The 14,526-nt window shown below is 39.7% G+C and overlaps 1 protein-coding gene across 2 annotated transcripts in view; it reads right to left on the bottom strand.

The window, feature by feature from the left end:
- GARNL3 (GTPase activating Rap/RanGAP domain like 3) overlaps positions 1-14,526 on the bottom strand; it is a 160,870-nt gene that overhangs the window by 91,448 nt on the left and 54,896 nt on the right. The window lies entirely within an intron of this gene.

Genomic DNA, 14,526 nt, shown 5'->3' with positions numbered 1-14,526 from the left:
TGGACTAAACAGGTCATGGGAGGGGGGAAAAAAGGGGTGGAAAATGCATACTTAAATGGTCTCTTTTGTTTTGGTTTTTTAAAGCTTAGTGTAGCTAAAACAAAGTATCCTCATTCCCTAACAACATTCTATCCAAAATGAGAGGTAAAAACATGCTATGGAAAAAAAAAAGAGTGTATGGAAGATTTAAGCTCTTGTTTTGAATTGGGATTCTCATTTTACCCTCACTGATTTCAGAGTGAGAATTTAAAAATGCCCAGAAATGAAATACACCCAAAGTGGCAAATATATCTGTATCTGTCCAGGAGATAGTGGGTAACAATTTAATCTGATGAAATAATGCAGAATGATTTAGCAGGAACTCATTCACATGAATGGGGCTTTGGACTAATTAATATCCAGGAATCTAGGGCCACCAGGAGCCTCCAGGTGAATGAAGAAGACTGGGTCTCTTCCAGGACTCCAGGGTCAATCAGAAAAGACTGCTAGGAGAGCCATTTGGCCCAGGCCTCATATTCAAAAGTAGACCTGATACCAAATTTTCTCAATTTGAGTATTCTTCAAAAAGGCTAGAAAATCGAGTTTTAATACAGAAAGGGCATTGCATTTCACCCTTTATTAGGCCAATAGCCACCTTTGTTTTCATGTGTACTTTGATTTTCATATTCTGAGTCCCTAGCCATAATAAAAATTAAATCAATGGCATTTATTGAGTGCTTACTGTGTGCACAACATTGTACTAAGCACTTGGAAAATTGCAATACAAAGTTGGTAGTCATGTTCTCTGCCCAAAAAGAACTTCAGTCTAGAGGGGGAGACAGACATAAATATAAACAAATTCTGGCTATGTAGATAAGTGCTGAGGGACTGAGGGTGGGGTAGATATCAAATGCTTAAAAGGTACAGATCCAAGTGCATAGGCAATACAGAGGGGAGAGGGAGTAGGGGAAAAGGGGGCTTAATCAGGGAGGGCCTCTTGGAGGAGATGTGATTGTAAGAAGGCTTTGAAGGTGGGGAAAGTGCTGGTCTGTCAGTTAAGGAGGGGGAGAGAGTTCCAGGTCAGTGGGAGGATGTGGGCAAGGGGTCGGTAATGAGAGACAAGATCGAGGTAAAACAGATGAGCTCAAAATGATAAAAGTGGACTGAAGTTCTCTGAAGCATATGCATATTCCCCTAGACTACTGACTAGACTACTAAGGCTTCTGACATTCTTGTTTCCTCTGTCAAGGTTCCTGCTGCTGCAAAGCCATTCCCAATCCCCCACCCTGGATAATGCTACTCCATCATTTGATCACTTTAGCTCCTCCTCTAGACTGTACGCTCCTTGTGGGAGGGAACATGCCTACCAACTCTGTTGTACTGTACTCTTCCAACCACTTGGTAAAATGATCTGCACACAGGAAGCCGTCAATAAATACCACTGATTGATTTAGAGCTCAAAACAAAAACGCCTGAGCCATTTTATGCAATCCCAATAACCCAAAGCTCAAGTGTCAGACATAAATAATATACCTTTTCAACAATTAATCTAAGAACTACCCCAACAAAACTGTGAATTATGGATACTACGGGGAGCTAGCTAACTAAATGTTTTACCCGCAGTGCTAATCTTTGCTCACCTCTTTTGAAATTAACCAGCATAGAAAAACAGACATATTTCATAAACTCCAACTTCATAAAATTGTGAGTACTTTGAGAGCTATGTTGGTCAAATTACTTATAATAATACTTTTCTTCAAATACACTCACCCTCTCAAAACGGTAGACTGTATCCATCGTTCCACCTCATTTTACTACGGTAACACAATTTATTCTACTTTAACCATTTGACTGAAAATTCCTTGAGGGCCCAGGTTACTTATATATAATTTATTTTAATGTCCATGTCCCCCTTGAAACTCTAAGCTCCCGTGGGCAGGGAGCATGTCTACCAACTCTGATGTATTGTAGTTTCCCAAGTGCTTAGAATAGTGCTTTGTACACAGTTAGCACTCAATAAATATCATTGAATGATTGACCTTATCTTTTGCCTCTACCATACTCCCCCTAGTACTTAAAATGCTCTTCACAGAGAACATGTTCATAAATTCAATGTTTTTTCAACTGTGGCCCTTAATTATGTTTTAAAATACACCAAGATTGGTGAACAATGTAAACTGAGAAAAATCAGTACTGAATTCTACTTTATCTTCAAGTACCACTCAATCAATCAATGGTATTTACTGAGCACTTTGTGTGTGCAGAATACTGTACTAAGCTCTTGGGAGGTTTCAGTACAATAGTCTTGGTAGAAACATTCCCTGCACATATTTTCTCTGGTATTAACTCCTTTCATAGCCCTAACATAAGTTCCACTTAAAAATCGGAGTAGATATGAGGAATACTGAGGTTATTGAAAACTTAAAACAACAAAAATACCATAGAAGGATTGCAATGTAAACCAATCAATATTGTTTACTGTGTACTGCACTCATTACTTGGGAGAATATAATAAAAGATAAGACACGGTTTTTATTTACAGTCTGATAAGGGAAGCAGACAAATTACGAATGGTGGGAGCAGGAAGCAAAACTAAGCTACAACTGCCAATCACATAGAGTATTGAAATAAAAATAAATGGTAAAGTGCACATAAGTGTTAGGTGTTGGGATAATATGATTAAAGATGGTTGCAATCAATTGGGGATTATACTGGAAAATAAAAAGTACATAAAGAGAAACAGTTCAAGTATTAAGTAAAATAATATGCAGCAATTAGAATTGTATAACATATCTTTTTATGGTATTTGTTAAGCGCTTACTATGTGTCAATCACTGTTCTAAGCGCTGAGACAGGTACAAATTAATTAGGTCGGATGCAGTCCCTGTCCTGCATGGGGCTCACAGTCGTAGTGGGAGGGAGAACTGCTATCTCCATTTTACAGATGAGGTAACTGAGACACAGAGAAGTTAAGTGATTTGCCCATGGCTACAGCAGCAGCAGCTGGTAAAATTGGGATTAGAACCCAGGTACTTTTGACTCCCAGGCTTGTGCTTTCTCCACTAGGCCACGCTGCTTCTCTCTTCTCCAAAACATGATACAATTTTCAGAATCTCATTTCCAAGTAAATCTAACCCTGTGCCGTTCAGCACTACCTCTAGAAACAGCACGCAGATGTTTCTCTACATTTTTATTGGCATTTTAATAGCTTCCACATCTACTTCTTTCTAGTGCCAAAAACATAACACAATCCCCAATCATCAAAATTCCTTGCCATCTAGAATCAGTGACTTCTTCTTTAAAGTGCTGGAAATGCAATTGTTAAATGATCATGTCTTTCTGCAGAGATTTATTCAGAAGGGCAAGAACTGAAAATTAGGGAGGTCAATTTGGTAAAATTTATACTTCAGATAGCTTAAAAATATTTTCAAATAATGATGGTATTTGTTAAGCACTTACTATGTGCCATGCACTGTACTAAGCTATGAGGTCGATACAAGCAAATGGAGTTGGACACAGTCCCTGTCCCATGAGGGGCTTACAGTCTCAATCCCCATTTTACAGATGAGGTAACTGAGGCCCAGAGAAGTGAAGTGGATTGCCCAAGGTCACCCAGCAGACAAGTGGAACCAGGTTTAGAACCCATGACTCCCAGACCTACACTTTATCCACTATGCCATGCTGCTTCTCATTTTTAATTTTCAAAAATAAAATGCTCTGATATGGGCACCTGAAAACCCCATTTCTTACCAAAGATGTATTTTTTTAAAAATTTCTTTATCAAAAACACACACCCATTTTGTGTTCGTACAACTGTTCTAGGAAACAGTATATTTAATAACAATTACAGTAGAGTTACTTTGCAGAGTTACTTTACCAGAAACAAAAAACAAGAAGGACAAGTCAGCCAGCATCTGAAGGGAAAATGATAAACTCTTGGATTCCAAATTGTTTTGCTGTTGGGGTTTTTTTGTTCTTTTTTTTTTAAAAAAAAAAAAAAAAAGAAAGAAGGACACTGGAAAAGAAACCCAGGTCCAGAAAACCCAAACTCTGAATAATGTCATAAGCTTTTAATTCCAGAAGCAAGAGATAGGCTACAAGATTTGATAAATTCATTTTTAAAGGAACTGGCTTTAAAATAACTGTGAAATAACAGACTGGCTAAAAATGTCTAGGTATTTGGATCTGTATCCTTTAATCACTTGATATTTACCATAGCCTCATCTCCACAGCACTGATACATACATTTATAATTTATTTTAACATCAATCGGGAGACTGTAAGCTCCTTGTGGGCAGGAAAAGGCAATTGCTATATAACAGTAATAATAATGATAGCATTTATTAAGCACTTACTATGCGCCAAGCACTGTTTTAAGTGCTGGGGTAAATACAAGGTAATCAGATTATTCCATGTGGGGCTCACAGTCTCAATCCCCATTTTACAGACGAGGGAGCTGAGGCACAGAAAAGTTAAGTGACTTGCTCAAGGCCACAGAGCAGACAAGTGGTGAAACCGGGATTAGGACCCACGACCTCTGACTCCCAAGCCCGTGCTCTTGCCACTAGGCCATGCTGCTCCTCTGCTCCTCTGTACTGTCCCCAGTGCCTAGTACAGTGCCCTGCACACAGTAAGCACTCAATAAATACCCCTGATTAGATGACTGATTGGTTGACTGGTTCTATGGGGCTTTGTAGAACAGTTTAAAAGAAAGAATGCTAGTTGTCATGGGGCGGGATAGGCCACTACATATGGACACAGTGCCAGGATTGGAGATGGGGGCAGCGGGGAAGGCGGTGCAGAGGTCAAGGACTCTAAGGTCCCCTTGATAATGGAAGTTATCTGGTCGACCCCATGCAGCTACCCACTTTTTCCGGGTGGGCCATTAGTCACAGTTAGCTTCACTTCCTTGTCTTAGCTCTCACTTCTCTGTCACCCACACATTTGGGTCTATTCCTCTCAAGCATTTTGATATTCTCCCCTCCCCTTTCCCCACAGCACTTAGGTATATCCATTTGGAATTTATTTTCATATCTGTCTCCCCCTCTTGTCTGCAAGCTGCTTAGAGACAGGGATCATTTATACCCACTCTCCCAAGCACTTAGTACAGTGCTCTGCACACAGTACGTGATCAATAAATACAACTGAATGATTGAGCTAGTCTGTCCCTGGGTACCAGAAGCAGAGCCGAGATGTTCTTTGACTGCAAGAATGTGAAAATGTCTTACGACTTGGTCAATACCTACAGATTCACAGTGAGGACCCGAAAGGCACAGTCCTGTGATTCACTCTCACATAATTGGAGCTGGAATATCTAAAGGAGTTGAATTCCAAAGTGCAAGGGGAAAAGGGCAGAATAGGATTATAGCACTAATAAACTAAATATATCCAAAACCTAACCCCACCCAAACCCTGTCCTCCCCCTGACTTTCCCATCACTGTAGACAATACAACTATCCTTCCTATCTCACAATTCTGTTACCTTGGCAATGTCCTTGACTCATATCTCTCATTTCAGCCACATTTTCAATGTCACCAAATCCTGTGGCTTCTACCGTCACAACACTGCTAAACCTGCCCTTTCCTCTCCATCCAAACTGTTACTAGGTTGATCCAAGCGCTTACTATGTGACCTCTGAGAATTTGATATTCACCTCCCCCTTAACCCCACAGTTCTTAGGCACATACTTTTAAATTATATACTATAAATTTCTTATTTATAGTAATATCTGCCTCCCCCTCCGGACTGAAAGCTTGTTGTGGGCAGAAAATGTGTTTGCTAACTCTGTTGTATTGTAATAACACTACTGATAACGATAATAATAATAGTATTTGTTATGTGTTTACTATGGGTCATGCACTGTTCAAAGCACTGAGGTAGATACAAATTAATCTGGTTGGACGTAGTCCCTGTCCCAAAAGGAGCTCACAGTCAATCCCCATTTTACAGATGAGATAACTGAAGTACAGAGAAGTTAAGTGAGCTGCCCAGGGTCACACAGCAAACAAGTGGATAGACCTTGGGCCTGGGAGTCAGAAAGTCATGGGTTCTAATCCCTACTCCACCACTTGTCAATCAATTGATTGACTGATGGAGGAGAAAGCTAGAATAAAATCTAAATTCCAGGAATAAGCCTCTAAACTGCAAGCTCCTTGTGGGCAGGGAACGTGTCTACCAATTCTGTTGTACTGAACTCTCCAAGTACTTAATACAATGCTCTGAAAATAAGTGTTCAATAAACACCACTGGTTGATTGATGAGGATCCAACTTTCAAATCTGTAGCATATTAGCAACACTTTTTTTTTTTTTTTAACAACATATAAAGGTTTTAGATCGAGCAAGGTCTCAAGAGCATACACACACTGCTCACAGAAAGTCCTTACCCAAGACTATGTCTCAGAGGAGGCAGCCAGCCCAGGAGTCCAAGACAGGGAGAGGGAGAAAGAGACCTCACCTGGAGACCTTTTATTAAATGTACCTATCCCAGGGCATCTGGGGAATTAGGGAACTATATTTCCCAGAAGGCTAAAGGCCTAAGGGAGATTTTCCTACTTCCCATCCGTCTCTTGGCTGTCTCTCCCAAGGAAACATGAATGTTTTGACAACCTGCCCTACTAGCAGATGTAGGTCCCTTCATGCCCACAGTATGGAATGGAACATACTCAAGCTTCCAAGCTCAACCTCAGTAGTGCACCTACTAAGAATAAATATCTCCTATGTGAAATCTGGTTTGCCCTCTATAGTTCAAGGTCATTCTCTATACTTCCTTTTTTTCCCCTGTGATTCTGATGAAGGCTCCCAAATAATTTGAGAGATTTCCTGGATGGTAGTTTTAAAGAACTATCCCCTCTGTTTTCTCCATCAAAATCATTGTCTGTTCTCTTCCAGTAATCACACTATGCTTATTCTTGATGTATGGGAGGTCTGCATGGCCTGAAATGAGGAGGCAGGAGACCCGGATTCTAGTTCTGACCACCACTTGCCTGCTAGAAAAGTCACGTAACCTTTATTCACCTCAGTTTCTTCATCTGAATCTTTTTAATGGTATTTGTTAAATGCTTACTATGTCCCAAGCACTGTACTAGAGAAGCAGCGTGGCTCAGTGGAAAGAGCCCGGGCTTGGGAGTCAGAGGTCATGAGTTCAAATCCCAGATCTGCCACTTGTCAGCTGTGTGACTGTGGGCGAGTCACTTAACTTCTCTGTGCCTCAGTTCCCTCATCTGTAAAATGGGGATTACCTGTGAGCCTCACGTGGGACAACCTGATTACCCTGTAACCCCCCAGTGCTTAGAACAGTGCTCGGCACATTGTAAGCGCTTAACAAATACCAACATTATTATTATTATTACTAAGCACTGGGGTAGATGCAAGCCAATCAGATTGGACACATTCCATGTCCCACATGAGGCTCACAATATTAATCCCCATTTTAGGGACAGGATAACTGAGGCACAGAGAAATGAAGTAACATGCCCAAAGTCACACAGCAAATGGCAGAGCTGAGATGAGAACCCAGGTTCTTCTGACTCCCATTAGACCACTCTGCTTCTGGGAAAAAAAACGTCCATTCTTCCTCCCTCTTAGACATGAGATCCATGAGGGATTGAGACTATGTTTGATCTGATGATCTCCTATATACCCCAGTCTTTAACACAAAACTTGGCACAGAAGGGGTGCTTCTTACTTTGAGAAAGTTCAGCCCTATGTTGGCCATGCCTGGGCACATTCCGCATTTCACTTTGTGCAGAACATTCAAAGTCCTCCAAAATTATTCAGAGAACTGGCTCTATGGTTGAATATAATTTTAGAGGAAACCAGATTGTTCCCAACTCCCTCCCTCTGCTCTACCTCCCTCCCTTTCCCACAGCACTTGTGTGTATATATATGTACATATTTTTTATTTGATTTTATTAATGATGTGTATATATCTTTAATTCTATTTTTTTATATTGATGCCGGCTTACTTGTTTTGATGTCTGTCTCCCCCTTCTAGACTATGTGCCCATTGTTGGGTAGGGATTGTCTTAATTTGTTGCTGAACTGTACTTTTCAAGCACTTTGTACAGTGCTCTGCACACAGTAAGTGCTCAATAAATGATTGAATGAACAAATGAATATATGCCATCCTGCATTCTGTTCATTTAAATTGTCTCCATTTTCATTTTATATTGCCTCTGGTGATATTCATTTTCAGCCTTATTTCACATTTGGTTTTATTCAAGCTCTTCTTCAATTCTGCTTCTACCTCACAATACATTTCTGAACTCTTCTTAGCTTCATAATCACCTTCCAAATGCCCTTGCAAAGTGTCATTTTTTTTTTCCTTTAGCTTTCATGAATGCTTCTCACCATCCCTTTCAGCAATTCCTCTTTGACCCCATATTTGTCTCTTGTTATCATTGTCACTCTGCTGAGAAGGTTATTCATACAAGAAAAAATTTCATTAATCATGGTTTATTCCCCTGCTAGCTATGCTTGAAGCTCTTTGTGTCTAATACCCCACAAACATCTTATAGCTAATCTGGCTTTTAAGTAATGGTTCTGAGCTCTTCTATGGCTTGGAGTCTGACAATTTCTTTTCAGCTGACTGTGGCACATGGTGCACTGAATTTCTCATTTTTCTTCAAGTCTACATTTTACTCTGCTTCCCAGATAAACTTCTACAATGTTGTTCCATACACATCTTCCCACTCATCAGAATGTTAGCCTATTCTGCAATAAGTAGAAACTCCTGACCATTTATTTATTATTATTATTTACTTTTTAAGTGATTTACTTTTTAAGTGATTACTAAGTGTCAAGCACTGTTCTAAGTGCTGCAGTAGATACAAAGTTAATCAGGTCAGATTCAGTCCCTGTCCCAGATGGGTCTAAGTAAGAGGGAGGATGGTTAGTGAATCCCATATTACAGATGAGGAAACTGAGGGACAGAGAAGTTAAATAATTTGTCCTACATCACACAGCTGGCAACTGGCGGAGCCAGAATTAGAACCCAGGTCATCTGCCTCCCAGGCCCGTGCTCTGTCCACTAGGCCAGACAGCTTAAGATGCTCAATCATTTCTCTACCTCTTACTGGTCCACTTTATTCTCCCACTACACCCCGGCTTGCACCCTTTGTTGCTCTCCATCTAGCCCATTAACTGTGCCTCGTTCTAATTTGTGATTTTCAGAGACATGAATTCAAGTTGGTTTAATTTGAATTGAGTTTAGTTTTTCAACTCTTCCTATTACGATCTCAGTAATCTGCGAGAGGTCATCTTGCAAAAGGGAAACAAGTTATCTTTAAAAAAGTCTCCTCTGGGCACTAACTGTCCTGAGCTGGGGATGGAAGTGAAAGAGCTTGGAGAGAGTCTTTTAGCTTCTCAGTTAGCTGCCTGGAGCAGGGCAATATTTAGTTTTTCATTTTGCTTCTCCCACTGACATGGAGATGGGTGATGGGAGGAACAGATTCTGAAGCTGAATCCTCCCCTAAGACAATGAGAATATGTGATCAGACATCTTGTTCCCCAGGAATATGTTGGAATTTCAGGTAAAAGTTAAGAAGCAGTATGACCTAATGGAAAGATCATGGGCCTGGGAGTCAGAGGACCAGGGTTCTAATCACATTACTGTCAATTGTATGCTATATGACCTTGTGCAAGTCACTTAACTTCTCTGTGCCTCAGTTTACTCATATGCAAAATGGGGATTCAATACCTGTTCTTCCTCCTATGTAGGCTGCAAGCCCCATGCGGGACAGGGACTTTGTCCAACCTGATTAACTTGTATCGACCCCAGGGCTTAGAGCAGTGATGAACATCTTACCACATACCACTGTTATTATTCATTCATTCAATAGTATTTACTGAGCACTTACTATGTGCAGAGCACTGTACTAAGCACTTGGAATGTACAATTTGGCAACAGATAGAGACAATCCGCACCCAATGACAGGCTCATAGTCTAAATGGAGGAGACAGACAGGAAAGCAAAACAGAACAAAACAAAACAAGATATCATCCAGATAAATAGAATCCAAGGAGATACACCCCTCATTAACAAAATAAATAGGGTAATAAATAATATATACAAATGAGCACAGTGCTGAGAGAAGGGGAAGGGGGGAAGAGCAGAGGGTGGGAGGGGAGGAGGAGCAGAGGGAAAGGGGGGCTCAGTCTGGGAAGGCCTTCTGGAGGAGAAATAAAACAGAGCTGGAAGACCCATCCCCTGCCCACAACGAGTTTAGAGTCCAGTTATTCACACAATTCAAGGAATACTACAGTCTTCAGTTGGGGTATTGCTGATTGTAAAGGTTCAGTGAAAAGTTGGTTCTGCCTGTAGGAATGATAATGGTGGTATTTACTGTGTTTACTATGGATTAAGAACTAGAGTAGATACAAGATGAGATCAGACATAGTCTCCATCACACATGGGGCTCACATTCTAAGAGGAGGGCAGAGCAAATATTTTATTCCCATTTTACAGATAAAATAATTATTATTAATAAAGTTTTCTGAGTTAAGGTTTTGAATGGACTGAAGAAGAAGAAGAAGAAGGGTGAGGACTACAAGTAATCTAGTGAACAAATAGGTGATTCAGCAGCCTGCCCTCGCCCTTGGAGGTGAACAGAATGAAATGGGCAGGGAACATGTCTACAACTCTGTTGTACTGTACTCTCCCCGGTGCTTAGTACTGTGTTCTGTACACAGAAACACTCAATAAACACCATTTGGTTGGTGTTTACTCTCCCACCATCAACCTCTTGCTCACATCCATCAACACTATGTATTAAGTGCTTACTGTGTGCCGAGCACTGTACTAAACGTTTGGGAGAATACAATACAAAAGAGTTGGTAGACAGGATTCCTGCCCTCAAGGAGCTTACAATCAACTGGGGGAGACCGACATTAAAATCAATTCTAGGTAGGGAAAATGGCAGAGTATAAGGACATAGGTGCTGTTGGGGTGGGGTGAGCATCAAAATGCTTAAGGCTTATGTGGGGTGGGAAAAGAATCAAACTGCTTATGGAGTATAGACCTAAGTGCCTAGGTGAAGCAGAAAGGAGGGTGAAAAGGTGGGGAAACAAGGGACTGGTCAGGGAATCCTCCTCTACCTGGAGCTTCCTCCCTCTTCATATCCAACTGTCCACAGCTCTCCCCATCTTCAAAACTCTTCGGAAATCACCTCTCCAGGAGGCCTTCCTGAATTAATTTCTAATCTCCCCAGTTTATATACCCACATCAGTCTCTTCAGCTTTACCATGCCAACTAAGCACTTAAATTCTCTCAATTTCCTGTAGCACTTCTGTACAATAATAATAATGATTATGGTATTTGTTAAGCGCTTACTATGTGCAAAGCACTGTTCTAAGCGCTGGGGTGGATACAAGGTGATCAGGTTGTCCCACGTGGGGCTCACAGTCTTAACCCCCATTTTGCAGATGAGGGAACTGAGGCACAGAGAAGTTGTGACTTGCGCAAAGTCACAGAGCTGACAAGTGGTGGAGTCGGAATTAGAACCCGTGATCTCTACTCCTAAGCCCGTGCTTTTTCCACTGAGCCATGCTGCTTCTCATGTATGTATTTTTCAGAACCGTTAGCAGTAAATCATGTACCCATCTCCTTTTCCTTCTTCCTCTTGGTAAATTATTTAGTGTCTGTTTTCCCCACTATGTTAAAATCTCCTTGATAGTCAGGTTCATGTCTACTCAAATTATATCATGCACTCCCAAGTACTTAGTACAGTGCTTCTCATAAAGTGGGCCCTTAATAATATGCAATGGCTTACAGTAGATTTTGAGTTACAGTAGAAAATTATTTTTGTGTCCTTCAGTATGCAATCAATTTGGTTCTAGGAGATCTGACCAAGGCTCTTCCACACACATGGATGTGGTTCTTTTCTGTTCACTGTGTTCCTGACATCAGTTAATTGTATTTATCAAGCGCTTACTGTATGTAGAGCACTGTACTAACCACTTGGGAGACAATGACACAACAGAGTTGGTAAACATTCCCTGCCCACAACAAGCTAGCAGTATTGATTTAGTCTTGGTAAAAAAAAAAACAAAAAAAACCAATTGGGTTCTTCACTCATTATGCTGTGCTTTTCTTGACTACCATAGGGCAGACTGGTTTTTTGCTCTTGATGTCTCCCAACAGACTACTGCTATAATTGTTAATGTCAAGCTAATTACTAGCCAATTAATTTTTGACTTCTATAATTTTCAAGGAATGGGTCTTTGACCACAAATTCCAACTGAGCATATGCCATAAAATCCATAGCTAGGATATTTGCGATAAAATTTTCCCTTTGCTAAAACAGAGCTTTGGAGAAAAATGGAAGCCAGAGAGTCTTTAAAAGGTTTGACTTCCCACCCTCTACCCCCAGATATACACCCTGTCCAACAGTTTCTTTTTTGTCATTCTTTGTAGGAGAAGTAAAGAATTCAGGAGGAAGAAAGGGAACATAGATTTTCAGTACAGGCATTACAAAGTTATCGTATTTCCCCACCCACAACTCTTCCCAAACTTCAGTTCCACTATGCACAAAAAAATGCATTGTTTTAAATTTGACAGACTGACCAAATATGCTCAGTTTATAAGCTCCTTGATTTTTCTCTTTCTGAAAATTCAAGGAAGGCTATTATATCCTTAGCTGAACTTCTATTCATAATTACCAAAAGTCTATGGGCTCATGTACTAATGTGCACTGATGAATTATCTTAATAGACTATTCATCACAGAGAGACAAAAAAGGAATCCTATATAGATAGCAGAACACTATAATGGACTCCTGAATCTATCTTAGAAAAATTTAGAGGAGCTACATGGCCTAGTGGAAAGAGCATGGGCCTGAGGGTTAGAGGACCTGAGTTCTAATCCCAGCTCTGCCATTTGCCTGCTGTATAACCTTGAGCAGGTCACAACTTCTTTGTGCCTCAGTTTTCCTTATCTGTAAAGAGGGATTCAATACCTGTTCCCCCTGACTTAAACTGTGAGCCCAATATGGAACAGTGTGATTATCTTGTATCTACCCGTTCAAATAAAAAGCACCGATCCTGACGTAAAGACAGTGACAAGGCACGTTGGTCACACGTTGGTCTTTTCAATCATCGGGGTTAGGATCTTATTGTTAGTAGTATCACCTTTGACCAAAGGATGTGATAGAAGCATCAAATGGGTAAAGCCATCACATCCTTTTCTAGAAGTCTTCAGAAAGCATTTTTTTCCATGTTTGTCGTCCTCCCCACCCCTCAAAAGAGTATATTCCCAAAAGATGCTACAGTTCTATGCTACGAGCATGGAAGTGATTTTACCATTTCACAAATTAAGCACATCTATGAAGTAGTACCTGAATAGCCGATAGGAAAATTTGGGGGGACTTAATAATGGCGAATCAATATAACTCCTAACAATATTTCATTCAAAAGAGCAATAACTTTGACATTGAATAAAGCAGAAAATAAATCACATTATATTTAACTTTAAGATCCCTTTACAACTTCACCTTATATTCAAATCTGCAAGACATGTGGATTGTTCTGCAAAGTTTCCAAAAGTAAAGGAATACTTTATTAGATTTTGTTAGAAATCAGAAATGTCTAAATAGTTCCTAAAGTTAAATTCTGCCAAATCATAACCATTAGTCCTGATTTCAAACCTAATTTAATTTTCTATTACTAAATTAATTTAGGAAATAAAGATATTGTTAGTGACATTTAATTCATATTATTAATGGTGAAATTGGATCCTCTGTTAATTGCTGGGAGAAAAATAACTGGATTCAAATAGTTCTTTTCAAATGGCCACGGGTAATTATCTTTAATATCTTCAATGCTGCTTAAAATATACCATCAATATAATCTCACATTTATGGAAGCAAAAAACAATCATTTAGATATGCCTTCTAAACAATTGGCTACAATTATATGCAAAATTGTCTTCACTTCTTTTAAAATGTAGAAATGCAGTCTAAAAAAAACAACCTCCCACGTAAAGCAGCAACAGCTTTCTTGATAATCATGGAGAATTTGATTCCAAATGTTTGTAGTCAATTATAGACTCTTACCTAATTCAACATTTGATGCTATTTATACAAAAATATTTCCCTCCTCTGAAACAGAACTTTTCATTACATATGAGGAAAATGAAGGCACAGAGAAAATTAGAACGTCAATATAAATCTTTTTATAAATTAAATTCAGCCTATGTTCTAACTTCAAAAACTGATGTAAAAAAAAAACTGTCACAAAGATGAAAGACACCAAATCCTTTCTCTCAAGGCATAAATTATTTGAGTCCAACAACGACTTCAACTGGCACCTTCTAGAACACGTCCAAAACATTAGACATCTGTACATTCTCACGCTGGTGAAGGGAAATGAGATCAGTGGTCTGTAACAAAGAAATTAACTAAACAGTAAAATGCTGAAAGATGTTCTAATTGTCAGAGCCATTTTATAGACTTTTTTCCCCCAACCTAATCCTTATACTGATGGACTACTCAGAGATTTGATGTATTCAATAATTTTCATTCCTGTCACTGAAATCAATTAACATCTGACA

This window comes from Ornithorhynchus anatinus, chromosome 4 (assembly GCF_004115215.2).
Source record: "Ornithorhynchus anatinus isolate Pmale09 chromosome 4, mOrnAna1.pri.v4, whole genome shotgun sequence".
Classification (NCBI taxonomy): domain Eukaryota; kingdom Metazoa; phylum Chordata; class Mammalia; order Monotremata; family Ornithorhynchidae; genus Ornithorhynchus; species Ornithorhynchus anatinus.
Note: the sequence above shows the minus strand (reverse complement) of the source record. Positions and strands in the feature narration are given on the sequence as shown.